Raw genomic sequence first — 17,730 nt, 5'->3', positions numbered from 1 at the left:
ATCGTTTTTTTCTGCGATGAAATGACCTAGTGCGGTCGACTTGTTGGATCCCCAGTATATGTGATGAGCGTTGAAGTCACCTAGCACTAACATAGGACGTGGAAGCTGTTCGAGAAGGTCACATAGTTTTTCTTGGCACTGTTGGGTACTGGGAGGAATGTATATTGATACCACCGTCATTTGCTGTGGTAGTGGAACCCGAACTGCGATCGCTTGGGTATCCTTATCGACGTCAATCCGCTCAAAAGGCACTCAATCCCGAATGGCCAGGCCCACTCCGTGTTGCCAGTGTTGACAGCTACCAGTCTGAAGCAACAGAGTATAGTTCTTGCCGATGAAGTCGGCTGGAATCACTCGATTGTCCACTTTGGTCTCTTGTAGTGCTATTAGGCTCGGTTCGTATTCAGTAATAAGCTGTTTAATTTCGCTGACATTGGTTTGCAGCCCCCGAATGTTCCACTGGAGCGCGAAACATCTACTATCTCGTCTGGCGGAAGTCGTTGACGAAGACGATGACGAATGTGACCTTCGATGTCCAGGTGGCACGTTGCGTGTGCTGGCCAAGTGAGTGGGAAAGCTGGAAACTAGGCTTGGAGTCATTCTTTTTAGCACAAGGTGTAGAGAAGCAATCCGAAAAACGAGCACAGTTAGCCTATCTTGGTGGACCAGGCCTACAAGCGTTACTACGTTACCTCCCGGGAATCGATCAGGTGTCCCACGTAACAATAGATCCGCCATATTATGACGTGGCAATCAAGTGTCTAGATCAATTCTTTGAACCTTTTCGTCGGAAGACTTACGAACGTCATCTGTTTCACCAGATTGTGCAATAACCAGGAGAGAGATTCACTGACTTTGTCATGCAAATGCGGAAACAGATCGCAAGGTGCATCTATGAGTCTAGTGTGGTAGATGAACTCATTGCCGACCGAATTGCCCAAGGATGTATTTCAGATGAGTTAGGGACAAAATTGCTACAGAAGGACCGCTCTCTGGAAGAAATGATAACGTTGGGTACAAGCATGGCAGAGTAACAGCAACAATCTAAGAAGCTTGGCCGGCCTGTGGTGCACCAAGAGCAGGAAATACATGCCGTATCAAAACGCCCGTTCAGGAATGGTCAACAAATAACAGATCGTCAATCTATTTATCAACCCAGAAACCAACAAAACAATCGGTTCACCTGTTATGGATGCGGTCGTCGAGGCCATACGCATGGAAGCATGGAGTGTCCAGCCAAGCATACTAAATGTGCCGCTTTCGGAAAGATTGGACACTGGGCAAAGCGTTGTTACAGTAGCGGGGGACAGAAGCGTCGATTCGACAACCCAGCGTCATATCCTAAGGCTAAACGAATCCGTGCGGTATCAGACGAATTCGAAAAAGGACAGTCGAAAGACTATGTATTTTATGCGATGGGGGCAATGTTTTTACGTGGGAGGAATTCAGGTACCTATGACCATTGACTACGGATCAGACGCAAACATCATTACTAAGGAAATATGGGAACCATTAAAAGAGGCTAAAGTGAACATAATGAAGGCAACTACAAAGGTGGACAGGTCACTTATTGGCTATGCCAGCAAACAACCGATGAAAATTTGCGGAACCTTCAGTGCAGAGATAGAGGCAGGAGAAAATAAAACGGTTACAAAATTCTATGTAGTCGAAAATGGACAACGTTGTTTACTCGGCGATCATACAGCGAAAAATCTCAAGGTACTAAAAGTTGGGTTTGATGTGAATGCAGTTGAAGTAAAACCAAAGAAACCATTTCCAAAAATTCGAGGCGTGGTGATCGAGATACCAATCGACTACGACGTTCAGCCGGTGCAACAGTCTTACAGAAGGCCTCCGATTGCTTGGGAATCCAAAATAGAAGAAGAATTGAAATCTTTAATGGAAATGGACATCATTGAACCGGTCCCAGGTCCCTCCCCATGGGTATCACCAGTCGTTCCAATGATGAAAGACTCAGGAGAGATTCGTTTATGCATAGACATGCGTAGGGCCAACCAAGCGGTGCTGCGCGAATCACATCCATTGCCTCTAGTAGACGAGCTGCTTGGATCTGTCTGCGGGGCCGTGAGATTCTCTAAAATCGACATCAAAGACGCGTACCATCAGGTTGAGATATCGGAACGATCGAGACCAATAACCACTTTCATAACAAAACAGGGTCTTTACAGGCTCATAACTATGGATCTTTGTAAATCAGAAAACTATATTAAGTGTTCTTTTTTTGCTTTTTAAATATTTATTACTTAGGTACAAACGGCTCATGTTCGGAGTGAGTTGTGCACCCGAACTTTTGCAGAAGGTAATGGAGTCTATTGTTGTGGGGTTGGACGGTGTCATTGTGTATTTGGATGACGTAGTCGTCCACGGTACTACCATTCAAGAACATGCTCGCAGACTGGCTGAAACTCTTAAGAGATTTTCCGAATATGATATGCTACTAAATGAAAAGAAGTGTGTGTACAGTACTGATAGTTTAGAATTCCTGGGTCATCAATTATCCACCCACGGTGTTAAACCAACCGAGAGTAGAATTTCGGCTATTCATATTTACCGAGAGCCACAAAATCTCTCCGAACTCAGGAGTTTTCTTGGTTTGGTTTGCTATGTTGGAAGATTTGTTCCAAACCTAGCATCATTAACAGACCCTCTGAGAGAGTCTCTTCGTGGACAAGGACAGTTTCAATGGACAGCAGAACAAGTATCTGCCTTCCATCGGATTAAAGATGAAATCGGCAAAATTCATCATCTGGGTTTTTTCAATCCAAAAGATCAAACGAAATTAGTGACCGATGCCAGTCCAACTGGACTTGGAGCAGTTCTTTTGCAAGAAGATCCCCAAAAGAAATGCAGAGTTATCGCATATGCTAGTAAAGCGCTGACGGAACTAGAAAAAAATATTTTCAAACAGAGCGAGAAGCTCTATCGCTGGTGTGGGGAGTGGAGAAATTCCGACTGTACCTCCTTGGCAAAAAGTTTACGTTGATAACCGACTGTAAAGTGCTGAAATTTCTTTTCAATCCTAGATCTAAACCCTGTGCTCGGATTGAACGCTGGGTTCTCAGACTTCAAGGATATACATTCAAAGTAGAACACGTTCCGGGATCCGACAACATTGCTGATGTACTATCGAGATCAAGTGTGCCAGACAGTGAAACGTTTGATGAACCGACCGAAAGATACATCCGAAGCGTTATTGCAGATACAGTACCAATCGCGGTTACAGTTGACAAAGTAGCCGAAGACTCTAAGAATGACGAAATAATTCAAAAAGTTTGTAAAGCATTAGAAGAGGGAGCTGGAGCAAATATTCCGAAAGAATTCAAACCCTATATAAATGAACTATGTTTAGTCGATGGGGTACTCTTGAGAGGTAATCGCTTGGTCATCCTTACACAGCTGCAAGAACGTGTAATCACTTTAGCGCATGAAGCTCACCCAGGGATGGCAGCGATGAAACGATGGTTGCGACAGAAGGTTTGGTGGCCGCAAATGGACAAACAGGTGGAGTCTTATGTCAAGCGATGTAAAGAGTGTACATTGGTTTCCTGTCTTGGAGCACCCGAACCTCTGAAGCGAACGAAAATGTCAGAGAAGCCCTGGACGGACATAGCTGTCGACTTCATGGGTCCTCTACCCTCAGGTCATTCATTGTTTGTGATTGTTGACTATTTTAGTAGATTTACCGAAGCAATTGTAATGAGAACAATTACAGCCAGGCGTACCATTCAGGCCTTACATGAGACCTTCAGTAGATTTGGTGTCCCTGAAAGCATCAGATCGGACAACGGGCCACAGTTCATCAGCGATGAGTTCAAATCATACTGTGAGGAATATGGAATCACATTGCTAAGCACGACACCTTATTGACCACAAGCTAATGGTGAAGTGGAACGGGCAAACAAAACAATCTTGAAGCATCTCAAGATAAGCCAAGAATCAGACAGCCGAGACTGGATGTGGGATCTAAGATCATTTTTATTGATGTATAATTCGATTCTTCACTCGTCAACTGGGGTTGCACCGTCAACTCTCATGTTTAGGCGCGTATTGCGTGACAAGCTTCCGGCTTTCGGCGAGGTAACTCCACGAACAAAGCAAGAAGCGATACGTGATAGAGACTGGGAGAAAAAGCTAAAGGATGCGGATTACACCAATGCACGGCGTCGAGCAAAGCCACCTGAAATAAGGGAGGGAGATGTAGTAGTATGCAAGCGGATGATTAAGGAAAATAAACTGTCAACCACATTTGCTCCTGAAGAATATAAAATCGTGAATTTTAACGGCTCAGATGCTACATTACGGTCAGTCGAGTCAAACCGTGAAGTCCAGCGAAATGTTCCACATTTAAGGCGTTTGCCTAGAAACAAACCGGTGCATCATCAATCATCGAAAGAATTGACACCAGTTAATAAGGAAAATAATTTATTCGCACAAGATGGCATCGTTGATGTTGAACCCAGCAATAAGATCATAAGACCCTACAGGACACAGCGTAGGCCAGCGTATCTTAATGAATATACGAATGCAGTTGCGGCTATAAAGAATAGGAGGGATGTCAGGGCCAATTAGACCCTTTATAAAAGAGCAGTGACAAATAGGTAGGCCTGGCAACACTCGTTGATAGGAGAGTTAGTTGAGTTTAAGAGTTGGTGATGACGACTTCGTGTACGCGTGTATCGGAATAAAGCGAAGCATTTAAAAACTAAAATTTCGGTGTTGTTATTCCGCGATCCGACACCTAGGTAAATAAGAAACCGACTAGTGGGCAGTTTGCAGAACAACTTTCTAAAATTGAAGATTGGTCTGTGAGTTAACGAGCACGCTGGAAACGAAATATAACCAAACAAAGCGTTTGTCGCTTCGCAAATCTCCGAACATGTTATTGAAGTAGAATACTTCTAGCGTCTCAATATGGGGGCACCTTTTCAAAAATTTGTAAGGGGGCTCAGGTTAGGGGTCCTTAAATTCTCGGCTTCGCGCCAGACGACGGAGTCGTCTGCCAAGAACTCCGGTCAAAAATGCCCAGCTAGCGATGTCTTGACCCACCAACGAAAAAACCACCTCAACTTCCTTCCCAACGACACAAACAATGTTCCCAAGTCCAATCCCAATAACTTCCCAAATGCTCCCAATCACTTACTGATTCTATCTTTCTAGTTGTTCATCCAATTGATTTTAATTAAAAGAAATTACTTAGAGGAAAATACTAGTTTATTGAAGGTAAATAAAAAAAGAATTAAATACTAATGAAAATGAAAAGTACGTTTTAATAAATTTAAAAATTGGCGAGACTTCGTTTGTTTTTTTTTTTTTCAAAAGGTTATTTACAATCCCCTGCTCTGCCTCCTGCAAGAGCTAACTGTTACCCAGTCCCTGCTCGTGACGTCACTCCCCTTTTGTGTTTGTTCTACGTGAGTCTTCCTACTTCCCTAAATCCTTTTCTCTTCCCCTACTTGTTAACAAACAAGATTTCCCTACTCGTAGCTGGTGTTATGGTGTATGTCAAAGGTTCGCGTACTTACAGGATTTGAAGACGACGATTCGGTGCCTGCCGACCACCCCCTTGTGGGTGGTTTAGCTACCACGATGCTGGCCGACGAGAAAGCCGATCTCTGCGAGACCGACAGTTGCTGCTAACGATGCGTCGACAATGTTCGCCCACAGGTAGCAAACGGTAGTGAGTTGCGATGATGGTGGAAATTCACTTACGGTGGGGTATTCTGGGTTGTGATCGAACGCTCGATGCCTATCGGCGTGATTTCCTTGCCGAGCTGAGCTAACGGGGTGGTATCATACGGAGGGCCTCCGATTTCGGGACGTGAGCCGGGCTGATTACTCTGGCGTTGGTAGTCTTTCCCCTAGAGGACCATGCCACGAATCTGGCTATCACGTGTAGCGTGTGATGCCCGTGGGCCGAGTAACTTTAACCGATGACCAACGCTCTCCGAATATACCTATAGTGGTACGCAACCACGAGGCGATAGGTACACCCAGGGCAACCTAAGCCGGATACCACTGGCGATTTGATCCTGCACGGACGGAAAATGATCAAAATCGCACTCGCTCGATTTTCCGGGTTTCGATCCCGCAGCGGTAAAACCCCAAGATGGCTTCGCCACCGGAATGTGGCTGTATAAAATACAAACTGCATAAGAACCTGACACACGATTTCATTGCTACACATTTACCTGTTATTATCACAACTCCTTTCACAGTCTATTTTTTCTAACGACTCACTTTTTTAACCTTACTGCTCTCTAGAATAATTTTATTTAAATTAATCCGTAGGTTTTATTAGTTTTAAATATATTTACTTTTTTTAAAATACATTTCACTGCATGACTCACGATTTTTTGTAAAGCATTTTAATTATATTTTTAATCTGAAATCAAACCAATTTTAAAACATTATATTCCTTTTTCACTTTTTAACTGCACACGTACTTCAATTATACTATGATTTTCCTCACTGCTTTTTACAACTGTTCATCTAACTTTTCTACTCGGCGGTCCAAAAGGGAAAGATCGAGTTGATTCTCCTGACCGACCAAGAAACTTATCCTTTTAACTAATTCTTCTTTCTTCTATCACTCAAGGGTTTCCGGTTTTCAATTTCAGAGTTTCCGGTTCTCTCTTGATTTTTATTTTCCCTATTACAGTTTTCCCGTTATTATTTATCTTCTGTACTAGGTTTCCTGTTCACCTCTGTTTCACCCACTTTCCTCCTCAATACCCACCACCCATGAACTAGATAAATGATTCGAGCACTTTTAATATTGCCTTTAGCTAAGGCGCAAACACTGCTAACGCTACATTTTTGAAACGGCAGATTCTACACCGATCTGCTCGTTTCATCACTCCCAACTACCCCAAAAAAAAAATATGAAATATTTTTTTTTCCATTAAACTAACCTTTATATACTTTCCGGTTTTTACACTTAACACTTATTTTTCGATAATAATTCACACCGATTCAGTAAACAATTTCCGCTTAACTCTACTATTTTCACCTATCATTAATTTCATGCAATTTATCCTAACACCGACCGATTCTATTTGTTCAACTCTATACAAACATGCCGAGAGAGATCCAACGCGACCGTAAACTAGGTTTCGCACCAGTTAACTAACTAGCAAAATATTCTTTGTATACGGTATCGGAAGATACCTCACTCCAATACAACTATTGGAAAAATTCAAGCATTACGCTCCCAACCACTACATATGCCATACTCCGAAAAATGTACCTGAACTCATTTTCAGTCATATTCGTATTGCCAAAATGTAGTTAAATACATATGAAAATAATTCCATATCATTATATGGACACTATCAAACTGCAAATTACTCTCCCTTCTCTCTCTCTCGGCTTATAAACGTATGATGGACCACTGGGCTATTGTAACGTATATGGTATTGTTGAGATATAGTCTGTGATCAACTGCTGGTGTATGAAGTGCGTTGTTCGCAGCAAAACGGAAAAACGTGGATTGATGCTCTGGCTATTGCTATGACCACATTTGGATGGATGTTTCTAGGATTAGTCGGTGCTCACTTTGCCAAAAACGTAAGTATAAATTTTACTAATTACTCACTATTATTAATTGATTTAACTCATTTAATCAGTATACGTAACCTATCTCTATTTCCTGAGCTTCATCTATCCTATGCCCTCGTGACCTTGAGTTGATCACTCTATCCTACCTATTGTTCTGAATTAAAGCCACTGCATCGATCACGTAATGAACGATCAGTGCTTTCAATTTAATTTTCTCCTTATGAATCTTTTGGTTTCTTTCGAAAAAGATAAAAAGTTTCTTACTAAATTTATTATAAAATATTTACAGGATGAATTATTATTGATATTAAAATCTTCTTATTTTTTAGCATGATACTGAAAGTAAACGCAACTGGTTGCGTGGTGTTGCTTTGTTTCGTGGTTTTTGGTAAGTAATTTTTCCTCCTTCCGATCATGCTTTTTTATATTTTCCGACTCTGCGTATTTTATGCGGTTCCGTTCTGAACTTCTCTCATTGTGTATATACATAGCTCGTGGTTTTTTTTTATTTTTTCGCTTTAAACTGCAAAAACTCCTCCTTCAAATTTGACCAAATTTCCTGAAAATTTATCATATTTCCGTTTTTGTTCATATTTTTGTTCAATTCATTTTCATGTTAACTTAGTCATTTACATAGCTTCGCCTCTCATTACTTTTTAGTTTGCCGACTTTGCGTATTTTTTCAAGTTTTTATTTTACTGTTTTCCTTGTTTATTTACATAGCTTTATATTTATTTATTTACATTATGTTTTTAAATTTTCTTCAGTTGAGATACATGATACATTCCTAGATTTTTACCATTCATATCTTCTAGAATATAACAATAATCTCCTACTCTCTTCACGACAATGGCTTCAGAATATTTGGGTGCCAGTTTTGCGTTAAACCCCTTCCCTTTGTCTGACAACCAGTGATTTTTCTTCAGAATCTTCTGCCCTACTGAAAATTCTAGCATTTTCCCTGCGCGTAGGTTGTAATATTTGGAATATTTTTCGTATGCCATTTTGAGGTTTTTCCGAACTTCTTCGTAAATTTTGTGTATTTTATCACTGTGTTCTTTCTCCCCAGGGGTTATATCTCGACCCACATCTCTTAGGTTTTGGTATTCTTCACCTGAGCTTATCTGATTCCTACCAAAGTTTACAAAATATGGGGAAAACTTACTTGATGAATGAGTTGCATTATTAATTGCGTGTGCAATTTTGTAAATATTTGTGTCCCATTCATCCTGCTCTTTTTTAATGAGAGCTCTAATTGCCGAGGTAATAACACGATTCGTTCTTTCCGCGTTATTAACTTGCGGGAAATAGACTGGAGTCAGCCAATGGCTTATACCGTATTTTTCCAACAGATTTTTAAATTCTTTGGATGTAAATTGTGCCCCATTATCGGACAGAACGATTTCGGGTACCCCGAACAACAAAAATACCATGTTTTCCATGAAAAAAGATAGCTGCTTTGCTTTAGCCTCTTTAAGTGGTTGTATGATTACAAACTTGGAAAATATATCTGTAAGAACCAGCAAACATGTATTTCCTGATCGTTTTGCGCGTGGAAATGGTCCCACATAATCTATGGCAATGATTTGCCAGGGTTGAGTAGCTATTTTCTGTTTACCCATAGGGGGCACGTGATTAACATTATCGGTCTTTGAGGTTTTGCAAACCATGCAACCATTACAGAACCGGTTAACGTCACTGTACATTAACGGCCAATAAAATTTTTCCCTAAGTTTGCCTAGCGTTTTTTCTGTCCCTAAGTGGGCCTCTTCATGGGTTTGTCTGATTAGTTCCAGCCTTTGAGGTTTCGTTGGAATTCGTTTCCATTCGAATCTTGTATCTGTTATTGATGATTCATCATTTACAAACTTGTAAATAGTGTTATCGATCACTTTGAACTCCTTATATTTTATTGGCTCATCCCTAATTTTATTTAACATCCCGGTATAGTCAGAGTCCTCCCATTTTACTTTAATGGTGCTGAGTGATCTCGAAAGGCAGTCGGCTGTTATATTGTCACGCCCTTTCCTATATTCTATGCTATAGTCGAATTGTTGTAGCTTAAGGGCCCATCTGCATAATTTCGCGGAACCTTTTTCTGCGCTTATTTTTGAAAGCCAGACCAAACTTCGAGCGTCTGTAATCACTCGGAAATGCGTTCCCTCAATGTAATGGCGGAATGCTTCAATTGCCCATAGAACGGCTAAACATTCTTTTTCTACAGCAGCATATTTGCGCCTTGTAGAATTCAATTTCTTGCTAAAATATGCAATAATTCGTTTTTCACCGTTCTGCATCTGGGTGAGGGCTGCGCCTACTGCCAAGTCAGATGCATCGGATTCAATTGTAAATTCTAGGTCAAAATTTGGATTGGCGAGAATTGGTGGACTAATTAATGCTTGTTTAAGCCTCTCCAAAGCTTCTTCTGCTTCGGTTGTCCAGGAAAACCTTTTTTTGTCTTTTTTTAAGCAGTCTGAGATGGGTGCTGTTATATCGCTAAAATGTTTGATGAACTTTTGGTAAAAATTGGCTAACCCGAGCAGACGTCTAATGTCTTTTATGGTTTTCGGTGTTTGATAATCTAGAATAGGTCTTATTTTCTCCATGTCGATTGAAATACCATGTTCAGAAACCACATACCCTAAATACCTAACACTTTTCCTACCGAATTTAGACTTGTTCAAACTAATCGTTAGATTGGCTCGTTTCAAACGACTTGCCACTTCTTTTATAAGTTTTACATGCTGCGATAAAGTTTCGGTCGCGAGTATGATGTCGTCCAAATAAACCCATACGTAAGGTTGCAGGTCATTTCCAAGGCATAAATCCATAAGCTTGGACATAGTGAAAGGTGCTCCCTTCAAGCCAAAAGGCATTACTTTGAATCTATACAACCCTGATTTTGTCCTAAACGCGGTATATTTCCTCGATTCCTTCGCTAATGGGATTTGCCAGTACGCCTCTTTCAGGTCAATTACACTGAAATATTTGGCCTTTTTGATTCTATGCAGCACTTCGTGCAAATTTGGAATAGGATACGCGTTATTTTTTGTCACGTCATTCACTCGCCGCGAATCTAAACAAACTCGAAATTTCCCGTTTGTCTTCTTTACCGGCAGTAAAGGGCTCGCGTAGTCTGAGTCGCAGGCTTCTATTACATCCATCTTTTTCATGCGTTCTATCTCTTCGTCAACGAATTTTTGTACGTAAGGTGAGCAGCGGTACGTTGGAGAAGCTTTAAGTTCTGCTCCCGGAATAATTTGAATTTCGTGTTCTAGAATCGCGGTCCTACCTATCTTATCATCTTCGGAAAATTCGAAACAACTTATTGCTTCTAACAGTTGAGATCGTTCTGCTTGATCTAGTATGTGCTCCGTTTCTATTTCTTCGACCGACATCGACGGAAAGTCTAACGTGGGAACTTCTAAAGACAAATCTTCTTCCTCCTTTTCATCCCTTCGTTCTTCAAACGCTCCCACGAATTCTGAAAGTTTAAGTGCTATTACTGATTCATTGAAATCAAAATAGTTTTCTACCAAGTGTAAAGAATCCACTTGTGCCCGTTCCCGAGTGTTTATTTGATCTAAAGAAATAATTTTCTTGTTATTTAGTTCCATCGCCGGAACTATATGAAAGGCTTTCCAGAAATTAATGCCTAGAATTAATGGTTTGGAAAATTCTAATACGATGTAAACTCGGATCACTTTCGTTGAGTTATTGTATGTTAGTGGAACATTTATAAATCCTAAGCAATTATGATCAGCTGTTCCTGCTGTATCTACCTTGATGTTCGTTTTATGAATTTTAAAATTATATTTGTGGATTATTTCAATCGAATTCATGACGGAAATTTCAGCTCCTGAATCTAGTAAAGCTTCAATTTTTGACTCAACAATTTTTACTATGATATGTGGGCATTTACTCGGTCTGATGTTCAACTCATATATTTTCCAATTAATCTGATCACTACTCTTCGTGAGGTCTTCTGATTTTTCCGGAAAAGAATCACCCCTTATTTCTCCTCCGTACTCTCGTTTTTTGGAACTTGTTGGGGAAGCATGTGACTTTTAGGACATGTAAAAAAGGTAACTCCAGGTGAACCACATGCGTGGCAGAAAATGACCTTCGGTTGCCTACAGTCCCTCCACCGATGGCCATATTTTCTGCAATTCCAACACAGCGAATTAAGTCGGACTAAATTTTCCCGTCCTTGTGACTCAGGTGTGTTTGCTTGGGGTTCCCGAAATTTTCTCTGCTGGCCTTCTTTTCTATTAAATGCACATACCTCCTGTTCATCTGCTGAAGACGAAGATGAATTAGAAGACGCATCAACGTTTCTGATTTGTTTTCTAAGCGGCTGTATAGGTTTTGAATAAATTCTTCCACTGTCCTTATCTAATCGTTGACAGAGCATGCTCAAATGGGCGATGTTCTTAATTTTGTAAAAAGAAAGTTTAGTTTTGTACCAGCGTCGCATATTATTTCTAAGGACTTTCAACCTTTTACGCTCCGAGTACTGTTTTGTCATTCTTTCAAACATTCCCTCTATTTCTGAGCAAAATGCAACGAATGACTCCCCTTTTTTCTGTTTTCTATCTTTGATGTCTTGGAGAATTTTCCTGTCCTTATTAGGGTCACCAAAGCGAATCTTTAATTGCTTGGAAAACTTATCCCACGTTTTGTACTTTTTTTTGTAGGTAAAGTACCATCTGCGGGCCTCTCCCGCAAAAAGGATGTAAGCTTGATCAAGGAACCTATCGTTTGGAATACGTTCAGCATTCATCAACTCGTTAACCTGGAACACGAAATCAGTAACATCCATTCCCTGTACATCTCCATTGAACTGGATACCCCATTTGTCTAACCGGTAATGTTGGAACCGATTATCTCGCCAATAAATTTCCTCAGATCTTTCTGAGTGGCTTATCGGTTCAGAATCTGTGCTAGATTCTGATGAAATAAGACTGCTCAATGAGTCAAGAGATGAACTCTCGTCCGCTGAAGGCGAACTTTCAGGTAATTTAGTCTTTCTGCCTCTCGTAACCTTTTGTTCCTCACTTTTACTTTGTTTTTTATAACCCTGCTTTCCTATCGAGCCTATCTTCTCTGATTTCTTTGGCACAGCACCCAGATTTTTATTTGGTTTCGTTTCTTTACTAACTTCATTCTTTGCCTTATTATCGCGATCAATACTAATCTTCATTCCAGCAATATTCGGAAATTGTTTGAAATAGTCTCCGATTGTCGAATTCACTGCTTTTGATAAAGTATCGTGATCAAAAGATTGATCTTCATTTCTATTACCTGAAAAGCGAGTGTCACGTTTATGTTTTACTCTTTCTTGTTCTTCTTCCTGTTCAACCCGACTTCTTTCTAAACCTTTCGACGCGCTAAAATTTTCTTCAGAATCACTGAGATTCATCAATCTAAATGCCACTGTTTTGTATTGTTTTATTAAACTTCTGATTTTCGATAGCAACTCAACTTTTTGCTCTCCTTGAGCTAAATCAACTACTTTTGCTCTATAAATTCTTTCTTTCCAATGTCGAAGCTGAGAAATCCATTTAACCTCAATATTCCTCGCCAGACCATACTCGATCTCTTCTAATTTTCTGGATACTAACGGTAATTCATTCACGAAGAAAATATTATCAGTTAGGACGACCGTGTCGCTACTCTCTCCTAGAAAAATGTTCCTTAAGCGGTCTCTCTTTTGTCTTCCAGACTCTTCGTAGAGCTTATTTCTTATCGAGAGCTCATAATCTACCTCACTTTCACTCAAATCATTTGCATTTATTTGCAAAACTGACCCATCTGATGTAGCCATTGTACTAATTATTATTTTCTTTATCTTTTTCAGAAAATTGGTGCGTTACCGTAAAATTTAAAAAAGAGAGAAGCTGTAAAATGAAAGAACTTAGAACTAGCGAAAATAAACTTCAATTCACTTTGTTTTTATATTGCGTACTATAAATCGATTTTTTTTATCTTATTCACCAAAACCCTTAACCTAAATGAAATCAATGCAAATAATATCTAAAGTGCTCGAATCAACAATAAATTACAATTTAATTCAAATATATACAAGTGTGGTGAAACCATGGAACATTCAAACTTAAAAATTCTAGTGGGACGATCTTATTTGGAGTTGGGCGCCAATGTAAGGGGGCTCAGGTTAGGGGTCCTTAAATTCTCGGCTTCGCGCCAGACGACGGAGTCGTCTGCCAAGAACTCCGGTCAAAAATGCCCAGCTAGCGATGTCTTGACCCACCAACGAAAAAACCACCTCAACTTCCTTCCCAACGACACAAACAATGTTCCCAAGTCCAATCCCAATAACTTCCCAAATGCTCCCAATCACTTACTGATTCTATCTTTCTAGTTGTTCATCCAATTGATTTTAATTAAAAGAAATTACTTAGAGGAAAATACTAGTTTATTAAAGGTAAATAAAAAAAGAATTAAATACTAATGAAAATGAAAAGTACGTTTTAATAAATTTAAAAATTGGCGAGACTTCGTTTGTTTTTTTTTTTTTAAAAGGTTATTTACAATCCCCTGCTCTGCCTCCTGCAAGAGCTAACTGTTACCCAGTCCCTGCTCGTGACGTCACTCCCCTTTTGTGTTTGTTCTACGTGAGTCTTCCTACTTCCCTAAATCCTTTTCTCTTCCCCTACTTGTTAACAAACAAGATTTCCCTACTCGTAGCTGGTGTTATGGTGTATGTCAAAGGTTCGCGTACTTACAGGATTTGAAGACGACGATTCGGTGCCTGCCGACCACCCCCTTGTGGGTGGTTTAGCTACCACGATGCTGGCCGACGAGAAAGCCGATCTCTGCGAGACCGACAGTTGCTGCTAACGATGCGTCGACAATGTTCGCCCACAGGTAGCAAACGGTAGTGAGTTGCGATGATGGTGGAAATTCACTTACGGTGGGGTATTCTGGGTTGTGATCGAACGCTCGATGCCTATCGGCGTGATTTCCTTGCCGAGCTGAGCTAACGGGGTGGTATCATACGGAGGGCCTCCGATTTCGGGACGTGAGCCGGGCTGATTACTCTGGCGTTGGTAGTCTTTCCCCTAGAGGACCATGCCACGAATCTGGCTATCACGTGTAGCGTGTGATGCCCGTGGGCCGAGTAACTTTAACCGATGACCAACGCTCTCCGAATATACCTATAGTGGTACGCAACCACGAGGCGATAGGTACACCCAGGGCAACCTAAGCCGGATACCACTGGCGATTTGATCCTGCACGGACGGAAAATGATCAAAATCGCACTCGCTCGATTTTCCGGGTTTCGATCCCGCAGCGGTAAAACCCCAAGATGGCTTCGCCACCGGAATGTGGCTGTATAAAATACAAACTGCATAAGAACCTGACACACGATTTCATTGCTACACATTTACCTGTTATTATCACAACTCCTTTCACAGTCTATTTTTTCTAACGACTCACTTTTTTAACCTTACTGCTCTCTAGAATAATTTTATTTAAATTAATCCGTAGGTTTTATTAGTTTTAAATATATTTACTTTTTTTAAAATACATTTCACTGCATGACTCACGATTTTTTGTAAAGCATTTTAATTATATTTTTAATCTGAAATCAAACCAATTTTAAAACATTATATTCCTTTTTCACTTTTTAACTGCACACGTACTTCAATTATACTATGATTTTCCTCACTGCTTTTTACAACTGTTCATCTAACTTTTCTACTCGGCGGTCCAAAAGGGAAAGATCGAGTTGATTCTCCTGACCGACCAAGAAACTTATCCTTTTAACTAATTCTTCTTTCTTCTATCACTCAAGGGTTTCCGGTTTTCAATTTCAGAGTTTCCGGTTCTCTCTTGATTTTTATTTTCCCTATTACAGTTTTCCCGTTATTATTTATCTTCTGTACTAGGTTTCCTGTTCACCTCTGTTTCACCCACTTTCCTCCTCAATACCCACCACCCATGAACTAGATAAATGATTCGAGCACTTTTAATATTGCCTTTAGCTAAGGCGCAAACACTGCTAACGCTACATTTTTGAAACGGCAGATTCTACACCGATCTGCTCGTTTCAAATTTCTGCTGAGATTTTTTCCCAGTCTTCAAATGCGATTAACTTCCGTTGTACTGATCGAAATCGCTATATTTTTGCACTATCCGATCGGAAATATGTGCACGTATATTGTATTTGATCCCGTAAAATGTACGTCTATTATAGATAACGAAAATAATGTAATTTGTAAAGGTGGTAATTATCTGCGCTGATTGCTCCGTACAATTCAACCAAGCAGCGACCGTTGCACTATGGTCCCAAAGCTGTATTTAGGAAGACAAAACTGTTTGCGCCAAAATCGTTGGTTTTAGATATATAGTATCTTCGGCAAACTTTGTTAATACTTTCTTGCCGATTTTTTTTATATTAGTTAAATTAGGGTGGTCCTTGTGGTTAGGGTGTTCAAAGTATCAACTTCTTAGATATGTAAAATTCAGCTACATAATGTTCTACAAAGTTATAAATCAATCAAATTGAAGCAACTTTTCTTAAGAAACTACACCATTTTCAAAAATTAATTATTTATTTTACAGAAATAACGCTCTCGCAGTTTTTTCACCAAAAACTACAAAAGTTTCGATCTTTCAAATGAATTTAAAAGATTGAAAATCCATTTGCAATGTTGGAAGATATATGCCCAACAAACAACGAAAGCTGAACAAAGGTTTATTACGAGGGAATAAGCTGAATAATAACTGTTCTAGCCATTATCCAGCTAAATTGTTTGTTGGGTAGCTTTGTAAAAAAACCATTTTTGTTTTGAAAATCGCCTGCTATGCAAACAAAAGAGATAGAAACTTTATTGCTTCGGCAAAAATGTGTATTTACAAAAGTTCTAAAAACCTATAGAACAAAGTATTAGCGAGAAATTAACATATAAAAAGATATTAATAGAGAACCAATTTTTAAAGAGCTACCCTACCTTAAATATTGCAAAAATCATATCACATGAACCATTAGAGATAGCCACATAGTTTCTTCCGAAAAGTTACTTCAATTTGATTGATTTATAACTTTGTAGAACATTATGTAGCTGAATTTTACATATCTAAGAAGTTGATACTTTGAACACCCTAACCACAAGGACCACCCTAATTCAACTAATATAAAAAAATCGGTAAGAAAGTTCTAAGAAAGCTTGCCGAAGATACTATATATCTAAAACCAACGGTTTAGGCGCAAACAGTTTTGTCTTCCTAAATACAGCTTTGGGACCATAGTGCGTTGTTAGGACTGCCTCTTTTTTATCAAATGAACTTCGCAAGGTATGTATAAAAACGGCACATAAGAGAAAATTCGTCAGTTTGCTTTCTGACCTCGTAGTAGCTGTCACGTTTTGTGTCAGCTCAAACTCTTCGGTCGGAATATATTCAATGACTGCCGCCAGGCATCATTCCACCCAATGATGCACAAGCGTGGCGTGCATACAATGATCAGCGCACATCGCAGAAAAAGCAGAACGCTCTTTTTTCGGAGTTCAATATGCGGATTGCAAGTGTGCGCTTGCGAAGGGGTGGTTGAGTGCGAAAGACCCCGCTCTCTTGCTTTTTAAATTATGCGTGGCGGGCTCAGATAAATTCATCATTTGGTTAATTTTCTTTTGGCAAGCGGTAGTATGATTGATGATGACGATTTTAATAGTATTGGTTGTTGTGTTGTGTGAAGGAGATGATTGAAAACACACGGCAAGGCACAAATCCCCGACTACGTCCGGGGAACGTGCCATTTGAGCCAATATATTCTGATTCCTGATTCCTGATTCCTGTGTTGTGTGAAGGAGATGATGTTGGCTTATTGGATACTGATATAATATTTTTCTGCCGTTGATTTGATACTCGAGGCAAGCTGGGATAAATTTTTACATATCATCAAGGTATATTCTGTTATAAACACAGTTTAATTGTATAACTGCTGCATGTATGACGGGATTTACAGACATGTCGGAATTCTACAGACTTTTGATAGCCTCCTACAGACGTAGCAAGAAATCTACAGACTTTTAAAAGAGTAATAGTATTTAGCAAAATTGTACTAGAATAACTGTATTCGACTACGAGTGATTCTTTCATTAATAGTATTCTAATTTCAATCTATTT

At 39.8% G+C, this 17,730-nt stretch overlaps 1 long non-coding RNA gene across 2 annotated transcripts; it reads left to right on the top strand.

Annotated features, from left to right (window-relative positions):
• Window positions 1–7,391: 7,391 nt before the first annotated feature.
• On the top strand, window positions 7,392–13,964 carry LOC131683013 (uncharacterized). 2 transcript variants are annotated; one of them, XR_009304319.1, is made up of 3 exons: window positions 7,392–7,587; window positions 12,276–12,594; window positions 13,439–13,964. It is a non-coding gene; the product is annotated as an uncharacterized LOC131683013 (long non-coding RNA). The 2 variants fall into 2 exon arrangements; XR_009304320.1 differs by lacking the exon at window positions 7,392–7,587 and adding an exon at window positions 7,918–7,966.
• Window positions 13,965–17,730: the final 3,766 nt, after the last annotated feature.

The sequence above is a fragment of the Topomyia yanbarensis genome, chromosome 2 (genome assembly GCF_030247195.1).
Source record: "Topomyia yanbarensis strain Yona2022 chromosome 2, ASM3024719v1, whole genome shotgun sequence".
In the NCBI taxonomy this organism is placed as follows: domain Eukaryota; kingdom Metazoa; phylum Arthropoda; class Insecta; order Diptera; family Culicidae; genus Topomyia; species Topomyia yanbarensis.
Note: the sequence above shows the minus strand (reverse complement) of the source record. Positions and strands in the feature narration are given on the sequence as shown.